The sequence below is a fragment of the Nannospalax galili genome, unplaced genomic scaffold, assembly GCF_000622305.1.
Source record: "Nannospalax galili isolate Female #2095 unplaced genomic scaffold, S.galili_v1.0 scaffold750, whole genome shotgun sequence".
NCBI lineage: Eukaryota > Metazoa > Chordata > Mammalia > Rodentia > Spalacidae > Nannospalax > Nannospalax galili.
The window spans coordinates 28,221-45,802 of record NW_008327506.1 but is presented as its reverse complement, the minus strand read 5'-3'; the positions used below and the strand labels follow the sequence as shown (position 1 = coordinate 45,802).

The following is a 17,582-nucleotide window of genomic DNA, read 5'->3' as shown; positions in this document are numbered from 1 at the left end:
CCAGGTACCAGGAGACATATTAATCTGCTCGAGTAAGGAAACCACATCTGGTACAGCAGCTGCAATTGTAGTCACTACTTGATTAAGTTTTTGATAGTCAACAGTCATTCTCCATGACCCATCTGTCTTCTGCACAGACTAAATAGGAGAGTTAAAGGGAGATGTGGTGGGAATCACCACCCCTGCATCTTTCAAATCCGTGATGGTATCACTAATTTCTGCAATCCCTCCAGGGATGTGATACTGTTTTTGGTTTTCTGCAATCCCTCCAGGGATGCGATACTGTTTCTGGTTCACTATTTTTCCTGGCAGAGGCAATTCCAGTGGTTTCCATTTGGCCTTTCCAAGCATAATAGCCCTCACTCCACAGGTCAGGGAACCAATGTGGGGATTCTGCCAATTCCTAAGTATATCTATCCCAATTATACATTCTGATACTGGGGAAATAACCACAGGATGAGTTCGGGGACCCACTGGACCCACTGTCAGTCGGACTTCAGCCAAAACTCCATTTATCACCTGATTTCCAGAAGCTCCTACTTTAACTGACCTCCATAAGCCCCTACTTTAACTGGAGGGACCACATCCCAGAATCAGTGTCAACTCAGAACCAGTATCCAATAGGCCTCGGAATGTCTAATTATTTCCTTTCCCCCAATGTACAGTTACTCTAGTAAAAGGCCACAGGTCCCTCTGGGGAAGGATGGGTGAGAGGCGAACAACATAACTCTTTGGTACTGTAACAAAGTCCTTCCTCAAGGTCACCCAGTCTTCCCTTCATTCAAAGGGATCTGGGTCTGTAAACTGTCTCGACTCTGGAAATTGGTTGACTGAGCGAGATTCTCTATTGCTACGATCCAATACTGACTTCCTGTCATTCATCCTAGAGCTTTTCTGCTTATACAGATCAAATAAAAACTTAGTAGGCTTCTTATGTATGTGGTCCCTGGAAACACCATGATTGATTAGCCAGTACCACAAGTCCATCCGTGTCATGCCATTGTAGGTATTGTTTTGCCTTTGCCACCCATTATGATAAGTACACTCACCTTGTCTTTGGTAATTCAATACTGCCCCCTACCCCTACTCCGAGGTCCTGATACACCTATTATATTTACATTTAATTTATGCAATTGAGCAGCAGCATCTCCAACTGTAAGATTCGGTATAAGGAAAAGAGCAAAAACAAAGCTCTTCAAAAGTTCTGGTGTCTCTCTCAGTACTTTCCATCTTATAAAATCAGTAAAAGGCATGTCCTCTGGGCCCTCCCATTGTGGAGGATTTGGTGTTGCACTGCGAATCCACTCGAGCATACCAATTTGCCTGAGCCTTACGGTCCCTTCATCAACACTAAGCCAAGGGATATCAGATATCTCCAGCTCTCTGTCAGTAGGCCACCTTTTGATAAATACCTCAGCCAATCAATCAAATAAACTTTTAACACCCTTTTTAACTGCACGAGCTTCCATATTAAACCTATAATCTCCAGTCAGGGTGCCCATGTGAATAAACTCAGCCTGATCCAATTTTATATTCCTTCCACCATTATCCCAGACATATTCATTAGATTTCTGCTGGAAAGAATTAGCAAATTCACTAAGTCCTTTAGTAGTATAGCATCTCCTCATGGACCACACTTTCTATCTCTCCTCTAGGGGCCTGCTTAGCTTTGAGTCTGGTTATAGGTCTAGAGGCAACAATAACTGGGCCCTGAGAGACATCAGTCTCATCTTGATGCTATAGACTGAAGACTAGCTGATCTTTTGGAATTTGTCAGACCTTCAGCGCCAGATTGGGACTACTGAGACATCCGGCCTTGTGGACTGAGCAACTACGGATTCAGCCTCTCCTCTGGTAAATCCACACATATCATATGTGTCTGTGTGTCTGTGTGTCTGTATGTGTGTGAGAGAGTGTGCGTGTGTGTGTGTGTGTGTGTGTGTGTGTGTGTGTATTCATTCTACCGGTTCTGTTCCTTTAGAGAACCCTGACTAATATACCTGTTCTGCTAGACAGCAAGGTTTTTGCATGCATGAAAAACCTGGCACCATAAATCATAGTGTTGATCAATTTGATCCTGCTAGAAAGGGTGTGTTGAAACTCCCAAGTGTAAAGTAAGTGAGCAGCAGATTATGATGACTCAAGAATGAGAAGCAGAAAAATACTGGAGATCCACTGTGAAGTCACTCAAGTGTCTACCACATTCCTCAAGTGCTTTCTAAGAGAGTCTTGGAGAGCATAAATTAATTCACTAGTTTCTCAGAACCACCTCTAAGGAAGGCACTCAGACTTCAGTATTCAGATAAGGCACCAGAAGCGTGGAGATGCTAAATGAAGCACATGGCAGGGCAGCGATTAGATTCAATGACAGGCATCATGTCTTAGCATTGATTCACATCTGGCCATCAGCTGATTTTTGTCATTAACCAGAGGACACCTCAGACTAGAGCACATCTAATCCATGACAGGATTTCCTGCGCCCCCCCCCCACCGAGTTCTGTGACCCAAGAAAAGAAACACATCACCCTAATACCCTACCTGATCCTCTCTCCATCCTCCACTTCCAGGGAATTCAAATTGTAGGGCTCCAACCTTAATCTAGTTCCAGAGGCTATGGATGTTCATATCCACCTAGGGAAGACCCTGAGGATTGAGTTGTCACTGTGTTAACTGATATGTTTTATGTAGAACACATCACAATGGACTCATCCACACATTCTATTCAGTATAAAGGATGTTTTAGAGAGCATACAGCTAAGAGAAAAGTGGTCAGCTTCTACTGCACCAGGAATCAAAGTAGACTTGGATTCTAAAATATTATGGATTCCAAATGAAGGGAATTATAATCATGACAGCATGAATTCCCAAGGTGATTGAATGTTAGCCCCGGAGAATGAAATAACTTTATAACATCATCCTCATGAAATGCAAAGTGTAAGGTAACTTAGAGATCAGCTAGGCTACTGTCCCCAGTGAGAAATCTCCACATATTGAAGGGAACCAATACTTGTTTAAATGTTGCTCTGTTCTAATCATGTAATACAGTTTTATGTATGTCTTTTTTTTTGCTACAAAATATGCAATTACTAACAGACAAGGAGAGAGGGAGACCCAATTAATTAGAATTTGTGAAGCAAGCATGGACTTCTGATCCTTTCTTGTACCCAGTGGTGGAGGGTGGGAGTCACACCTTTGGGTAAGGAGTGCCCATCTAGAAAGGTAACGTGTGCTTAGCTCTCTGCCCACAGTTGGTACTGGAGGATAGAGCCTCAAGGCCTCCTTGATGCACATTGTGGTGTAGGGCATCTGGTCCAGGTGGTCCCTGAAATGAAGCCCATCCAGAAAAGTAAGCTGAGCCTGAGGAGACCAGTGACTCCCACTACCAGAGGACAAGGATCCCCTTCTTCTTCATCTCTCACTTACCAGGTGATGGAAGCTCCATCCCCCAGGAGGCCCTGGACCTCCTCCCTGCATCTCTGCTGGTGCATAGGGTGTGTGGCCAAAGTATAGAAGATCCAGGAGACACCACTGGCTGAGGTGTCATGACCTCCAAACATGAATGTGTCCACCTCAGCGTGCAGATCTTCATCAGACAAGCTGCTGCTGCTTGCTCCATCTGGGAAGGTCACAGGTAAGAGACCAATCTTTGTTCCTTATTCTACTTCTGGCAGAATGTCAGGCCTAATCTCCTCATACTCACTTTGGCAAATAGGAGGATATTCAGAAAATCCAAATGTTTCTTCCTCTTGAACATCTCCAGTGATCCCTCGTCCTGCAACTGAGGCTTCCTCAGCTTGATTACTTGGTCTGTCTTGTGAAAAAGGTGAACAGACAGGGATGAGAAATACAGCAATCTCCAGTAACACTATGATCCCTTTGCCCCAATTTGGGTGCCTTATTTAATTCAGGAGGCATGTGGGTGAGGAAGTAGTTCAGGGTAAGAGTCTAACATCATCTGAATGAGGTACAGTCCTCTGCTCTGGACCATAGCCCATGTAGGTGCTGCTCTAACTTTTAGAATGGGTCTCAAACAACACTGCTAAATTAATGGCATGGGTAACCATCTGCACACTTCTGAACATCTTAACATCACTGCTCCCAACACCTGCATTATGGAAATATCCAGAGTGACTGTGTCCTAAATCTTTCAGGGTCATCAGAAGGGTTGGATCTACCTGAGGAGTCATGGCCAGTTTATTTGGGCTGACCCTATTAAAAGAGATGAGACAGGAGGAGGAGAAATAACCTGTGTGTTCATGGGCAATCTGACAGGCATGGTTGGCCCAGCAGCCATCAGAGGTCAGCTTGTAGATGGTGTTGTTCAGGTGAAAGGCATTCCTCATACGGGAAGTCATTAATTTAGTCAGGTCTCTAACTGTCTGGAGGTAAGACTGGGAATTCCTGAAGGAGAGGATACACAATAGATTGGTGATGGTGGGGGTGGGGGGTCTGACTTGGAAAGACTTCTCTTGGCAATGATTCTCCATATGAGATAAGTAACACTGATGCACTTATCCATTTTGCATTACAGCCCTATGAACACTAGACCCTCTGACACCAACACATAGCCAGGTTTCTACCTTTCTATAGATTAGGGGTATATGACTAGGATGGTGCTGAGTCTGGTCTAGAATTAGAGCTTGACCTGCTTTTTTGGAGATGAGCAAGCATGCAAGCTTCCACATCTTACTTGGTAAGAACAAGGTCCCGGGCACTTGCAGAGTGGTCACTGACCTGTCCACCTGGACACTGCCCTGGTAACTGAAGGCATACTTCATGATGGTGTTCAGGGTCATCAAGGAAACATGTTTAAAGATCTCTGGAGTGTTGACCAGGAAACCGATTTGCTCCCATTTGTCCCATGTTAGGAAGGTGACATCTTTTTCTCATTTCCTCCAGAAGACCTATACAAAGTCTACTAGTTTTCTTCTTTTGGTCTCCAGATACCTAGTTCTGAATACTTCCCTGTGACCTCTCTTATTTGTATTCTGTTGCCTGGTTCTCAGAAACTCTATTATGAAATTGAATATATCCCTATCTATTAGCTGATATTTGAATTAGGGGGTTGGTTATAATAACCAATTAAAAAAACCAATGTTTAAGTTGCTGATAAAGTTCTAGAGGCCCCCTTATTGCTGAGATAGATACATTAGGCTTGAAAAATGGGGAGCTTTCCAAATATGTGAATAAAATGTGTCAAGGAAATGAAAGACAATGAACATGTGCAAGTATTCCTAAATGGGCCATCCTTGATTTCATTTTCTTTTCATTTGTTAAAATCTACTGAGAATAGATCACTATGAGGTCAGAAATGTAATTTCTGATGGGAAGCTGTATAGTAATGGTAGGTACAGCTTTGCGAGTGTGGATCCGCTGTCTATTTCACACCATGGTTACTCAAGTCTGTGCAGAGAAGCCCTAAGCCCCAAGACTGAGGAGAACTGACTGACATTCTTGGATGTCTATCATATCACTGAAGCCACCATTGACTAAACAGTCAGGGAAAACAGTCCTGCTGTCTTGGGGAACTGACTACCCAATCTACGGCACTAAAATTTTGAAGTGGGAGATGGGGCCTGTATCCCTCATGATGTTCTCTGCTTTGGATAATGAAAAAAGTGTGTCTACATTTTGGTGCCCGAGTTATTTCTGTCCCCCTTGTTTTTGAGGAATCTATTTTCACAATAATGGCTTGAGAGTGTTAGTCTATGCTTGTCTACTTAGAGAACAGAATCAGAGTGTGAACTCTGAGTGGTTGTGTGGAAGAGAGAGGAGAAATATGTAGAGCGAGGGATTAATGGAGGGAGAAAAGAAAGGGAGAAGGAGAAGGAGAGAGAAAGGGAGAGAGAGAAGGGGAGAGAGGAGAGGGAGGGAGGAGAGAGGAGGGGGGAAGAGAGAGAGAGAGATTTACCAGCATCACTTGCACAGAGTCTGCCATGATCCCCACATAGGGCTTTAAAATGTTATAATGGAAGGCATCTGTCAGTGCTGGAACCACTTATGTCCATTCAAAATGAACAAACCATGTCCTGGGGGAAGAGTTGGTTATATGCATGAGTCCAGTCCACTCATCATAGGACCAGATGGGTGATTGGTGACAATCTGGGAGAGACAGATAGTGGAGATTCTGGGGGAGGACAGCAGAGTACACAAACAATGTGAAACGAAGACAGTAAAGAGTAGCACTTTTTAAATTGGGTTTATAAATCTGATGTGATCATGATAGACTTGAATAATTGGAAAAGGGTCCCCTATGAGAATTCTAGTTTATAATGTTTTTATATATGTATATAAGTGGGATCCAGTGTGCATATGGTCTGTGAAACCAGGAAGGAAACCTAGATAGGGGTAAAAGAGGAGTTGAGAAAGATGGGAGAGGACAGTAGGGCACAGGGACACGAAAGTGAAAGGAGAGTATGGGGATGGTGGAAAATTATCAGGAGGGATGTGGAAAAAAGACAGGGAGAACTAAAAATAAATATTTCTTTGAAAATACTATAATGAAACCTAACACTGTTTATACTAATTTAAAAACATTCAGATACAATTTCTAAAAGGAGTTGAGAGCAAAGTGGGGAAGGCCATAAATGAAAGTCTTGTTGAGAATGTTCAGAGATAATGAAAATGAGATGCAGAGAAGGAGCTGAGCATCAGGCTGCTTCAAACCAGCATGAAGAAGAGAGGACTGGGTAGTGGCCTGTGAGCAAGAAGAGATACACTCCGAAAAACAAATTGAGAGATCACCAGAGTCCTACTTTTCAGGTACATACCAAACCACGGCATCACAAATCCATAGATGTCAGCCTTTGGGTCTGAAAGAAAGGAAGAGTTTTATAGGAAACTGGCACTGACAAAATAAGGCAGAACTCAGGCAGCCGTGGCTGAGGCCAGGCCATGGAGTTTTGAAGACTCACTAGTACAGTGTGTCCCTTGTCTTCTCCTACTACTTCTCTCCCCTGTGTTTCTGTTGGCAGTCAGTTGGGCTTACGAAGGCAGCAATTGAAAAATCCAGAACTGTTCTGAGTAGTTGCTGAGACAAATCAGCCTTGTAGTCATTGCTGAAGAATAAGGCAGAGCCTTGTGTCTTCTTCGAGGGCTGTGGTATAGTCTCAAGGTCTAAGACAACCAATAATTAGAAGTTCCAAACCAAATTTATGTTACAGATTACCATATTTATGAAAGAAAATAGGACCAAGCATGGTGGCACACACCTTTAATTCCAGCACATGGGAGGAAGAGACAGGAAGATCTCTGAGAGATTGAGGCCAGCCTGGTCTGTATAGTGACTTCCAGATCACCTGGGGCTATAGGGAGACTGTCTCAAAAAACCAAAAAGAAAAAAAAAGTAAGAAAATAAATTTGGAGCCAGACAACTGCTATAATCATTCACTATCCAGCAAATACTGTTGGTTTTAGACTGGGCTGTGACCCGAGAGGTGGGACGTTCACATTGCATTTTAGCTACCAGTCTTCAGGCATTCTTCAGATTCTAAAATGTATTCTCTCTACTCGATAGTTTTCATAGTACTGGAAGGTGCTATGCATGCTACTGGAAGAGAAAAGCAATCATCAGTTTACCCAGCTGTGAACCTTGTGAGCTACAGTAATGATTGGCCTGACAAGATATGCCCACTGGTGCAAGAATGACGTGAATGTTATGGTAGTCATCAACCACTTTCTGACTGGACTGAAGGTCCACTTCACAAGATGAGTCCATACCTGGTAGTGCTATTTGGACTAAGTGCCTGTGGCTAGATATGTGACTTGCTGTAGGGAAGAAGCTACTACTATTATTCTGTTTAAAGGACATAGTATTAAACTGACCCCTAATGACTCATTGTTATAACCATAGATTAGCACATCTCTCAGCTCTCACCAGAGAAGCTTTTCTTGAAGTAGATGGTGACTAACACAGAGATCTAAAACTGGTCAGCCTGTAGAGAACAAGAGACTATAGAGTGTGTGGCCCTAAATGTGACACCTCTATCACGCCCTCTCCTAAGGCTCAGGGATCATTGCAGAAAAGAAGGCAAAAAGATGGTAAGAGCCAAAGGTGGTGGATAAATATAAGGAAACAGTATTTTCTGGTCACAACAGGCCAGTTGAACACATGAACCCACAGTAGTTATGACAAAAAGATGGTAAGAGCCAAAGGTGGTGGATAAATATAAGGAAACAGCATTTTCTGGTCACAACAGGCCAGTTGAACACATGAACCCACAGTGGTTATGACAGCATGCACAAGACCTGGTCAAGCTCAAGCTAGGCAAAATCCCGGCGTTGATGGGAGAGGTATGCAAGAAGCCCCAGCCTTAATTGAGGAACTACTGGCAATTGATATATGCTGGGAGAGGAAGAGTCACTGGGTAGGTTGACCTGGCTGCAGAGCATGGACTCACCCCTAAGAACATGTAGGGAGCACAAATTAGACTTGATAAACCTTAAAAACAAAACAAAATAATAATGGAAATGAAGTTGGGGGTATAGATGGGGAAGATTTGAATGTCATCAAAATATGAAATTCTCGAAGAATAAATAAAACTATTAACCAAAACAATCGCAAAGCCCTATGATTTACCTTAATAATAATAATATTCATGCCATAATGTAGGCTGAAAAGTCCCCACAGTGTATGATCTGCAATCTCATACTGGTGAGATTATACAAGGTAAAGCGGACAACATTTAAGCAGACAATTTCCATGTGTCTTGGATATTCTACTTAGGCATTTGTCTAAGAAAAACAATAATATAAGTAAAAAAAAGATTTGCACATGGAGTGTATAGCTTTATTTTTCATACTAAAAAATAGAATAACCTAAATATTTATAAGTAAACAAAAGATTTGCACATGGAGTGTATAGCTTTATTTTTCATACTAAAAAATAGAATAACCTAAATACTTCTAACCTGGAAAAATTTGCTAGGCAATTTTGATAGGCAGGTATATTGGAATCCTCTCAGACAGGAAAATGAACAAACAACTGGTACTTCAAATGACGTGTAACCCTGAGTGACAATAGCAAGGTCAAAGAAACTAGACATCAAAGGAGATATTTTTGCAAATACAAAATATAATGTCATAAGAACAGATCAGTGTCCTCCAGACAGAAGAAAGGTATTCACTACCATGCGGACCGGGACAAACTGAGTGATAGAATTCTTCTGTACCTTGAATGTGGTCTTAGTTATATAATGCATGTATTTGTATAATTTGAAGGACTGTACAGCAAAATGCATGGATTTCATTTTATGTGAAATATATCCAAATAAAAATGTAAGATATCCCTTAATAACAGAGGAAATGAAATGAGGGGGATGGGGAAGTGGGGATGGATCTGAGAGAAGATGGGGAAGGGGTGGTAATATGATCAAAATTCTGAAGGAATCAAAATATTACTAAGAAAGAAGAGGAGAGCGAGAGAGAGAGCGAAAGAGAGAGAGGGGGGAGCTGGAGATACTAAGCTGGAATGTTATTTACTCTCACCTGCTCTCCCTAGAATCACCTTCCTGTAGTCAGGGTCATAGATCTGGATGAAGACTTTACTCCCCCATAGCCAGTGAGGACAGGTACTGGGAAATTTCTCTACACATCTCAGCTGCTCTTGCAGTTCCCGGTCCTCTTGGAACTGTCTCTGAGGGAAATAAAACAAATGATACCATCCTTTATTTTTACTTTATGTATGAATGTTACACTGGAATTATAAAAGTGCACCCATGTTATGCAGTGCATGGAGGCCAGAAGAAGGCGTTGGATCCTTTGGAACTGGAATTACAGACAGTTGTTAGCTGCCATGTGGATGCTGGGAACCGAACCCATGTCTTTTGCAAGAGCAACCAGTGCTCTTAATCTCTGAGGCTTCTCTCTAGCTTCAATGATTATGTCTTTTTTAAGTCCAGAGTTTGAAATAGGAATGATAGGTTGTGAGGACATGGAGACATGGTACTGGATCTAGCCACAGAACAAGACTCAGCCAGTTTGTGAGTAACTGCATCATGGGCCATTCTCTTGCTGTTCCCACAAGACACTGTTTAAAGCTCAGAATATCACTCCTTGGGCCATCAAGGATCCCTCACTAAGAAATTCCGTACAACTGTGCTTGATCAATGTCAAGGACTGGACTCAACAACCCATAAAACTTTTCACAGACTTATTTGCAATAGAGCCATAAGTTAAAATGCTCTGTCTAAATTTACATGTTGAAATTCTAACTCTTAAAGACTCAGAATGGGACATATCAGGACAAAGGGTCTTTATTCAAGTGATCAAAGTAAAGTCAAGATATGAGGGTGGATCCTAATCAACTATGTTGGTGTCTGTATGAAAAGAGAAGCTTTAGGCCCAATGATACACATGGACATGAGGTGCGAAGTAGCATAAGAAGAAGGCCATTTACAACCAAGGAGACAGATCTGACATAGAGGCCTTCTTCAGAGACCACAGAAAAACCCACCCCATCGTCACCATGACCTGGGACTTTTAGTCTCCCATTGATAATACAAGACATTCCTGTTGTTTTAGCAATCTAGTCTGTGGATCTTTGGTGTTATAATACTAAGAAACTGGCACAATTCTCTAATGCTCCAGGCAATGCCATGGAGGAGAGATTGTTAGTTTAACTTGTTTTTGCACACATTGCATTATACTCAAACCTGATAACTCCATGGTGCCCTTCCTCTTTGTTCCCATAGCTCTCAAGTATGTAAGATTATATTTCCACTTGGTAGTCTAATCCTTAGGTCTGTACTGGTAAACTTACTTTCAGAATTGGATAGAACTTAGCATGTATGGTGGAATACATGAGGTTCTGGTGGGGGGATGGAGAAGGCATGGATGGGGGAAGGGGTTCTAAATCTGATTAAGAAATTTAAAAAGCTCAATAAAATATTTATATAAAAAATCTGTGCTCTCCGTGTTCTTGGTCAAATATATAGCATGGACCACAGAAATCATGTTTCATTTTAAACAAACAAGTGAAAGAAGAAATCAATGAGTTCTCAGGGTGCTTTTCACTAAAATTGTGCCAAGAAAGGTGTAATCTTGGGCTAGAGCAAGAAAAAGTGAAAGGAATAAAATGCTGGAGTCACAGAGGAGTCTTGTAAAACCCAAGGACAGGAGAGAGTTATGGTGGTAGAAGAGGCAAAATAGAGTCTGTGGTCTCCCAGGATGCTGAATCTCTCCTTTCTTATGAACATCAATTTATCCATTAAGTATTTACTTAGGCCCTAGTACACAGCAGACATTTTTCTAGAAGCTGCTGACATAGGCATGAGCCAACAAATCATAGGACATAGTAGAGAACCTACTATCATTATTCTGTTAAATGCGCATAATGTTAAAGCAACTTCTAATGATTTATTGTTATACCCATACATTGGTGAATCCCTCAACTCTTAACTAGAGAAACTTCTTGCAGCAGATGGAAATAAACACAGACCCATAACTGCCCAATGTGCGGAGAATAAAAGACTGTGGAGTATTCAGCCCTAAATGGGACAACTGTATCACACCCTCTTCTCCTAAGACTCATGGATCTTTGAGCAAGAGATGGATGGAAAGATTGTAAGAGCCAGAGGTGGTGGGAGAATACAAGGAACAACACATTCCTGACACAAGAGGGAAGTTACACATATGAACCCACAGCAATCTTGACAGCATGAACAAGATCTATGCAAGACCAAGCCAGATAAAATTCCAGCAAGGGGAATGAGGGTTTTCATGAAGACCCAGCCCTAGCTGAGGAACTATTGGCAGTTGATAGCTGCTGGGATAAAGTCAGTTTTCTTTAAGGGTGTGATGGTGGGTAGGTTGATCATACTCTAGTGGATGAATCCACACCCAAGAGTATTTGGGGAACACAAATTAGACTTGATAGGTCTTTAGAAATAGGAGATATGAACGGGTGAGGAGGATAGGGAAGTGTGAGTAGATTTGAGAGGACTTGGGGCAGTGTGTCTGAATATGATAAAAATCCATGAAGTTCTCAAAGAATCAGTAAAAATACTATTAAAAAAGTCTGCCAAGAATACCATGAGGAACCTCTCGCCATTTTATGTGGCTGTCAGGAAGTCACAGGATCTATATTTGAGTGTGGACTTTCCAGAGCAGCCATAAAGGGGGGGCACTCTTCTGTAAATAAACCCCCAAACCCCTACCCTATGCTCAGTTAATTCACTGGGAGTTTCAAAAAAAAAAAAAAAAAAAAAAAAAAGGAACAGAGCTAATGGAAACCACCAAAGTTGACCCTATGTTGGAAAATCCTTTGATTTCTTATTCCTATTTTTCTCCCCTTAAAACTTCATTGTATATATATATATTTACATAAACTGCTTCAAGTTATTTCTGGAAAAAATGTGTTAAAATTGCCTCTCTTTGGAATACACAAACAAACAAAAACCAAATCACCCAAAATTAGGAATATGAAAGAACTGTGGGATACAGTTGAGCACAATAGGATTGACTTTTTGTGAAGGAGTGAACATCCGGTCACTTGAGATTTACCTAACTTGGTAGTTGAGTTTCCATAGAGGCTACATCCCTGTGAGACAATAGGCTTGACTTTTAGGTATCTCAGTTGTACAGCCCTTGAGTAGCATATGGAAAGCTCTGAATCTGACCTCTCAACCCCACAAAAAAGGGATTGAGTATGTGGAATGTCTAAGCAGGTTATGTTCATCCTCAGTTTTCTTCTCCTCAATTTTCTCCCACTCCTTCTTACCTCTCAGTAGTGGACAAAGAGCCAGTGAGAAGGTGGAGATGGGAACTCTTTCAGGACTCAAGGAGCAACCACTGTCTGTGCAGGTGGTGCAGGACTACTGTGAACAACAGCAGAAGCAGGCCAAGCAGGAAGACTATTTCAAGAAGCCCAGAGGTGCCGCCCAGGAATCTGGTGGGACTCAGTGTAGAGACACTCTTGGAAGAATGACTTCTGTATTACAAGCTGTCTTTTGTGGATATGGAATCTCCCTACCTACTATGCCTATATCTTTGCGAGATGTCCCGCCTACCCGTAGGAGGGAGGAGGCTGAGGGCAGAGTCTGAATTCAGAGTTGTATCCAATTTATTTCCTTCTTTTGTCTTATTTCTCTAGCTAAGACTTGAAGCACTTTATTAAGTGAGCAGACTTGTCATGTTCCTGATCTTGGTGGAATGTTTTTCTCCATTTGGCATCATATTGGCTATAATGTTGTTGTAATATTACCTTTATTATGTTGTGATAGGTCACCTTTATCTCTAGTTTCTCCAGGACTTTTATCATAAAGGGATGTTGGACTTTGTCAGTGGTATTTTGTACATCTAACGAAATGATCCTGCGATTTTTGTCTTTGAGTCTGTTTATATAATGAACAACATTTACAGATTTATGTATGTTGAACCATCCCTGCATCTCTGGAATTAAGCTGACTTGGTCATGTTAAATGATATATTTAATTTGATCTTGAATCCACTTTGCCAGTATTTTATTGAGAAATTTATATTTGTGTTTATAAGGGAGATTGGACTGTTATTTTCCTTTTCATTGTGTCTTTATGTGGTTTTGGTATCTAGGTAATATGGCTTCACAAAAAAAGCTTGGTAGCCTTCATTCCTTTTCTCTTTCATGGATTAATTTAAGTAGTATTGGTGTTAATTCTTCATCAAAAATGTGGTAAAAATTCTCCAGTGAATACAGTTGACCTTGAGCTTTTATTTGTTGGGAGACTTTTTAAATTTTTTAAAATTAAAAAAAATTTAATGTGTGTGTTTTCCCTACATGTATGTAAGTGCACCTGTGCATGCAGATGCCATAAGACAGCATCAGATCCTCTGGAACTGGAGTTAGGAATGGTTGTTAACTCTGGTCCTCTGCAAGAGCAGCCAGTGCTCTTAACCACTGAGCTATCTCTTCAGTCCCTGTGGGAAGACTTTTTAATCACTGTTTTAATCTCATTGCTGATTATGAATTTTAAAAAAAATTACATAATTCTTTTTAATTATCATTTTCCCCTTTTTATTGATTTTTTTGTGTATTTTATACAGAACATCTCAAACAATCTTAATCATCTTTATACACTGGTCCCCACTGGCACCCTCCCATAGCCCTCGCACTGGAACCCATATATGCTGTCATCTGTATTAAGGTCCAATGTGTCAAGTCAGTGTCCCCAGACATTCCCCAGTGCAAGTCCATCCACTGAGGTCTAGTCAGCCTATGTAGAGTCTCTTATTTTAGGAAGATCAACTCTTCCTCACCCAGCAGTGATCAGTTGCCAGTGTTTCCTCAGCTATGATTGGGGCCTACTTTTCATTTCCCCAGTTCTATTCTGGGTTTTTGTCTGTCTCAGTTTGCATGGGACTTTTGTATGCTGACACCACTGCCATAAACTCATATGAGCAGGGTCCCGGGAGATTGCAGGACTCTATTTCCATATGATCATGCACTTCCTCCCTGACTCTTACAATCTTTCCTCCCCCTCTTTTGAAATGGTCCCTGAGCCCTGGGTGGGTGAAGTTTAATATAAGAGTCCTGTCCAAGGACCGTCAATCTGCAGACTCTTAATCTCTATGTTTTGGCCATTTGTTACTTTTTGTGTTCCTGGCTCTCTGTTGCATGAGGGATCTTCATTAATGAGAATTGAGAAATCCATCAGTGTCATCTTTATTACTTCTGTTCTATGTTCCGTGCACCTTAGGTATATAGGTTGCAATGTAGATGTGTCACTTAGGCCTGAGCAACTCATAGACAATGTCCGTGTGTGATCAGTTGCGGTAATTGGTATATAATAGAACTGGTAAACACTTTCAGCAAAGTAACAGGATACAAAATTGTCACAAACAAATCAGTAGCCTACCAATATACCAATGACAAACATACAGAGAAAAATATCAGGGAAACAATCCCATTCACACTTGATCTTAGCCAAAGGCCTGAGAACCTATACAGTCCCATTCACAATAGCCACAAAATTAAAATACTTATGAATAAACCTAACCAAGGAAACCAAAGACCTCTACAGTGAACACTTTAAGACACTAAAAAGGAAATAGAGGAAGACACTAGAAGATCAGAAGACCTTCCATGCTCATTGATTAGAAGGCTTAATCATGTGAAAATGAATATCCTACCAAAAGGAATGTACAGATTCAATGGAATCCCAGTCAAAATTCCAGGACCATCCTTCATTGACAGAAGAATTTCAAAATTGTATGGCAGTACAAAAAAAATAAGGATAATCAAAGCAATTTTAACAAAAAGAATACTGTGAGAGATATCAATGTATCTGACTTCAAATTAGAATACAAGTCATAGTGCTAAAAACAGTATGATACTGGCACAAAACACAGATAGATCAATGGAATAGAATAGAATACCCAGATAATAGTACCAGCAAATACAGCTACCTGATTTTTGACAAAGATGCCAAAAATATTCCCTGGGGGAGTAGACAGCATCTTCAACAGATGGTGCTGGGAAACTTGGATTTTAACACACAAAAAATGAAACTGGATAGTTTTATAACCCTGCACAAAACTCAACTCCAAAAGCTAAAAAACTTTAACAAGACTGGATACTCTGAAACTGATGGAGGATACAGTAGAGTGTCTGCTCCAACTTATAGAGGCAGGTATGGACTTTCTGAATAGATCTTTCATAGTACAGGAAGTAAGACCAGCCATCAACAAATAGGATTTCATAAAACCAAAAAAGATTCTTTACAGCAAAAGAAACAGTCATCTACAGAAGAGGCAGCCCACAGAATGGCTGAAAATCTTTCCCAACTGACAGAAGATTAGTGCCTAGAATATACAAAGAACTGATAAAGCTAAACACCAAGAAAGCAAACAGAACAATTTTAAAAATGGGTTATGGAGCTTAACAAAAGCTCTCAAAACAAGAAATACAAATGGCTAGTATTTAAAAACTAAATATTTTATTAATTCTTCAAGAACTTCATGCAATGTATTTTAATCATATTTATTCCCTCTCCAACCCCTCCCAGATCTACTCCTACCTCCATCCTCATGGAACTTGGTATTCTCTTTTCTCTATTGAGTCCAATATGTATTGCCCAAATATTCTTGTGAGTGAAACCAGCTCTGTAATGTGATTGAGCAAGGGTCACACTCCTAAAGAAAACTGTCTTCCTGTCCCACCAGCTACCATATGCCAATAGCTCTTCAGTTACTAGTGGGACCTCCTGCCCACTTTCTCCCCTCTGTGTTGGGATTTTGTCTGGCTTGAGCTTGAAGTAGGTCTTGTGTGTGCTGTTGCAATTGCTGTGAGTTCATATGTGCAGCCGCCCTGCTGTGTGGAAAGCACTGTTTCCTTGTAGTCATACATCTCTCGTTCTTACAACCTTTCTGCTCTCTCTTCTGTGATGATTCCAGAGCCTTGGGGAGAGGGATGCGACATGGATGTCCCTTTTGGAACTAAATACTCTACAGTCTCTTATCCCCCTGCATTGTGACCAGCTGCGGGTCTCTGTGATAACTGGCTTCTATTGCAAGAAGCTTCTCTGATAAGGGTTGAGAGATGCACTAATCTATGAGCATGAAAGTCATTAGGAGTCACTTTAATACCATGTCCATTTAGTAGAATATTAGTAGTAGGTTCTCCCCTATGGCCTATCACTTATCTAGCCACAGGTTCTTGGCCTTGATACTGGTGCCAGGGCCTTAAACCCAATAATAAAACAGTCGGTTGCTCTCATAACATTCATGTTACTATTGCACAAGTGGACATAGTTGCCAAACTACTTATTGTAGTTTGCTAGTTTCACAGCTGAGTAAGATTGGTGATTACTTTTCTTCTCCAGTAGCATGTATAGCACCTTCCAGTACAATGAAAGCTATCCAATAGAAATGAAGCTTCCAGGTCAGTATCAGCTTAATTTCTCCATGTTTTATGACTCAAACATGTGTTGCATTCAGCAATAGGGTCTCATTATCATGTTCTGGAAGGTAACCAAAAGCACTGGCACTAGCCTCTGATGTTTGAGGGGGTCAGTGGGTGTATTAGTCACTTTTCTGTTGCTGTGATAGAAGCACTGACCCAAGCAATTTATAGAAGGAAGAGTTTATTTGAGCTTACGGTTCCAGGGGAATTACAGTCTGTCATGGCAGGGAGGCATGGTGGCTGGAGGTGGCTGGAGCAGGAGTGGCAGAAATGAAGCTCTCACATCATCGTGCAGGAAGCAAGAGAGCGACTGGAGATCTGGCAAGGCTTAAGAACTCTCTAAGCTCACCCCCAGTGACATGCTTCCTCTGGATAGCCACACCTTCTAAAATCTCCCAAAACAGCACCATCATCTGGGGACAAAATGTCCAAACACTTGGAGCCTATGGGAGATATTTTCATTCAAACCACCGCAGTGGGATACCACTGGCAAACAATGGGAGGGAAAGTAGCCCATTCCTGGTACTGGGGTTTTTATTTTCTAGGATAGGGTGTCTAGTTGGGCTATTGTCCCTGTGCATATATGCATATGTCTGAAAGTTTCTACAGTAACAGGTCTCCATATTCCTTTTTAAAATGTCTTCAGCATTACTTATCCCTCCCCATATTCCCTGCTCTACCCCATTCACCCATCTCCTAATTCATT

General features: G+C 41.3%; 1 pseudogene; it reads right to left on the bottom strand.

The window, feature by feature from the left end:
* LOC103733896 overlaps nt 1-15,998 on the bottom strand; it is a 25,612-nt pseudogene extending 9,614 nt beyond the window's left edge.
* Nucleotides 15,999-17,582: the final 1,584 nt, after the last annotated feature.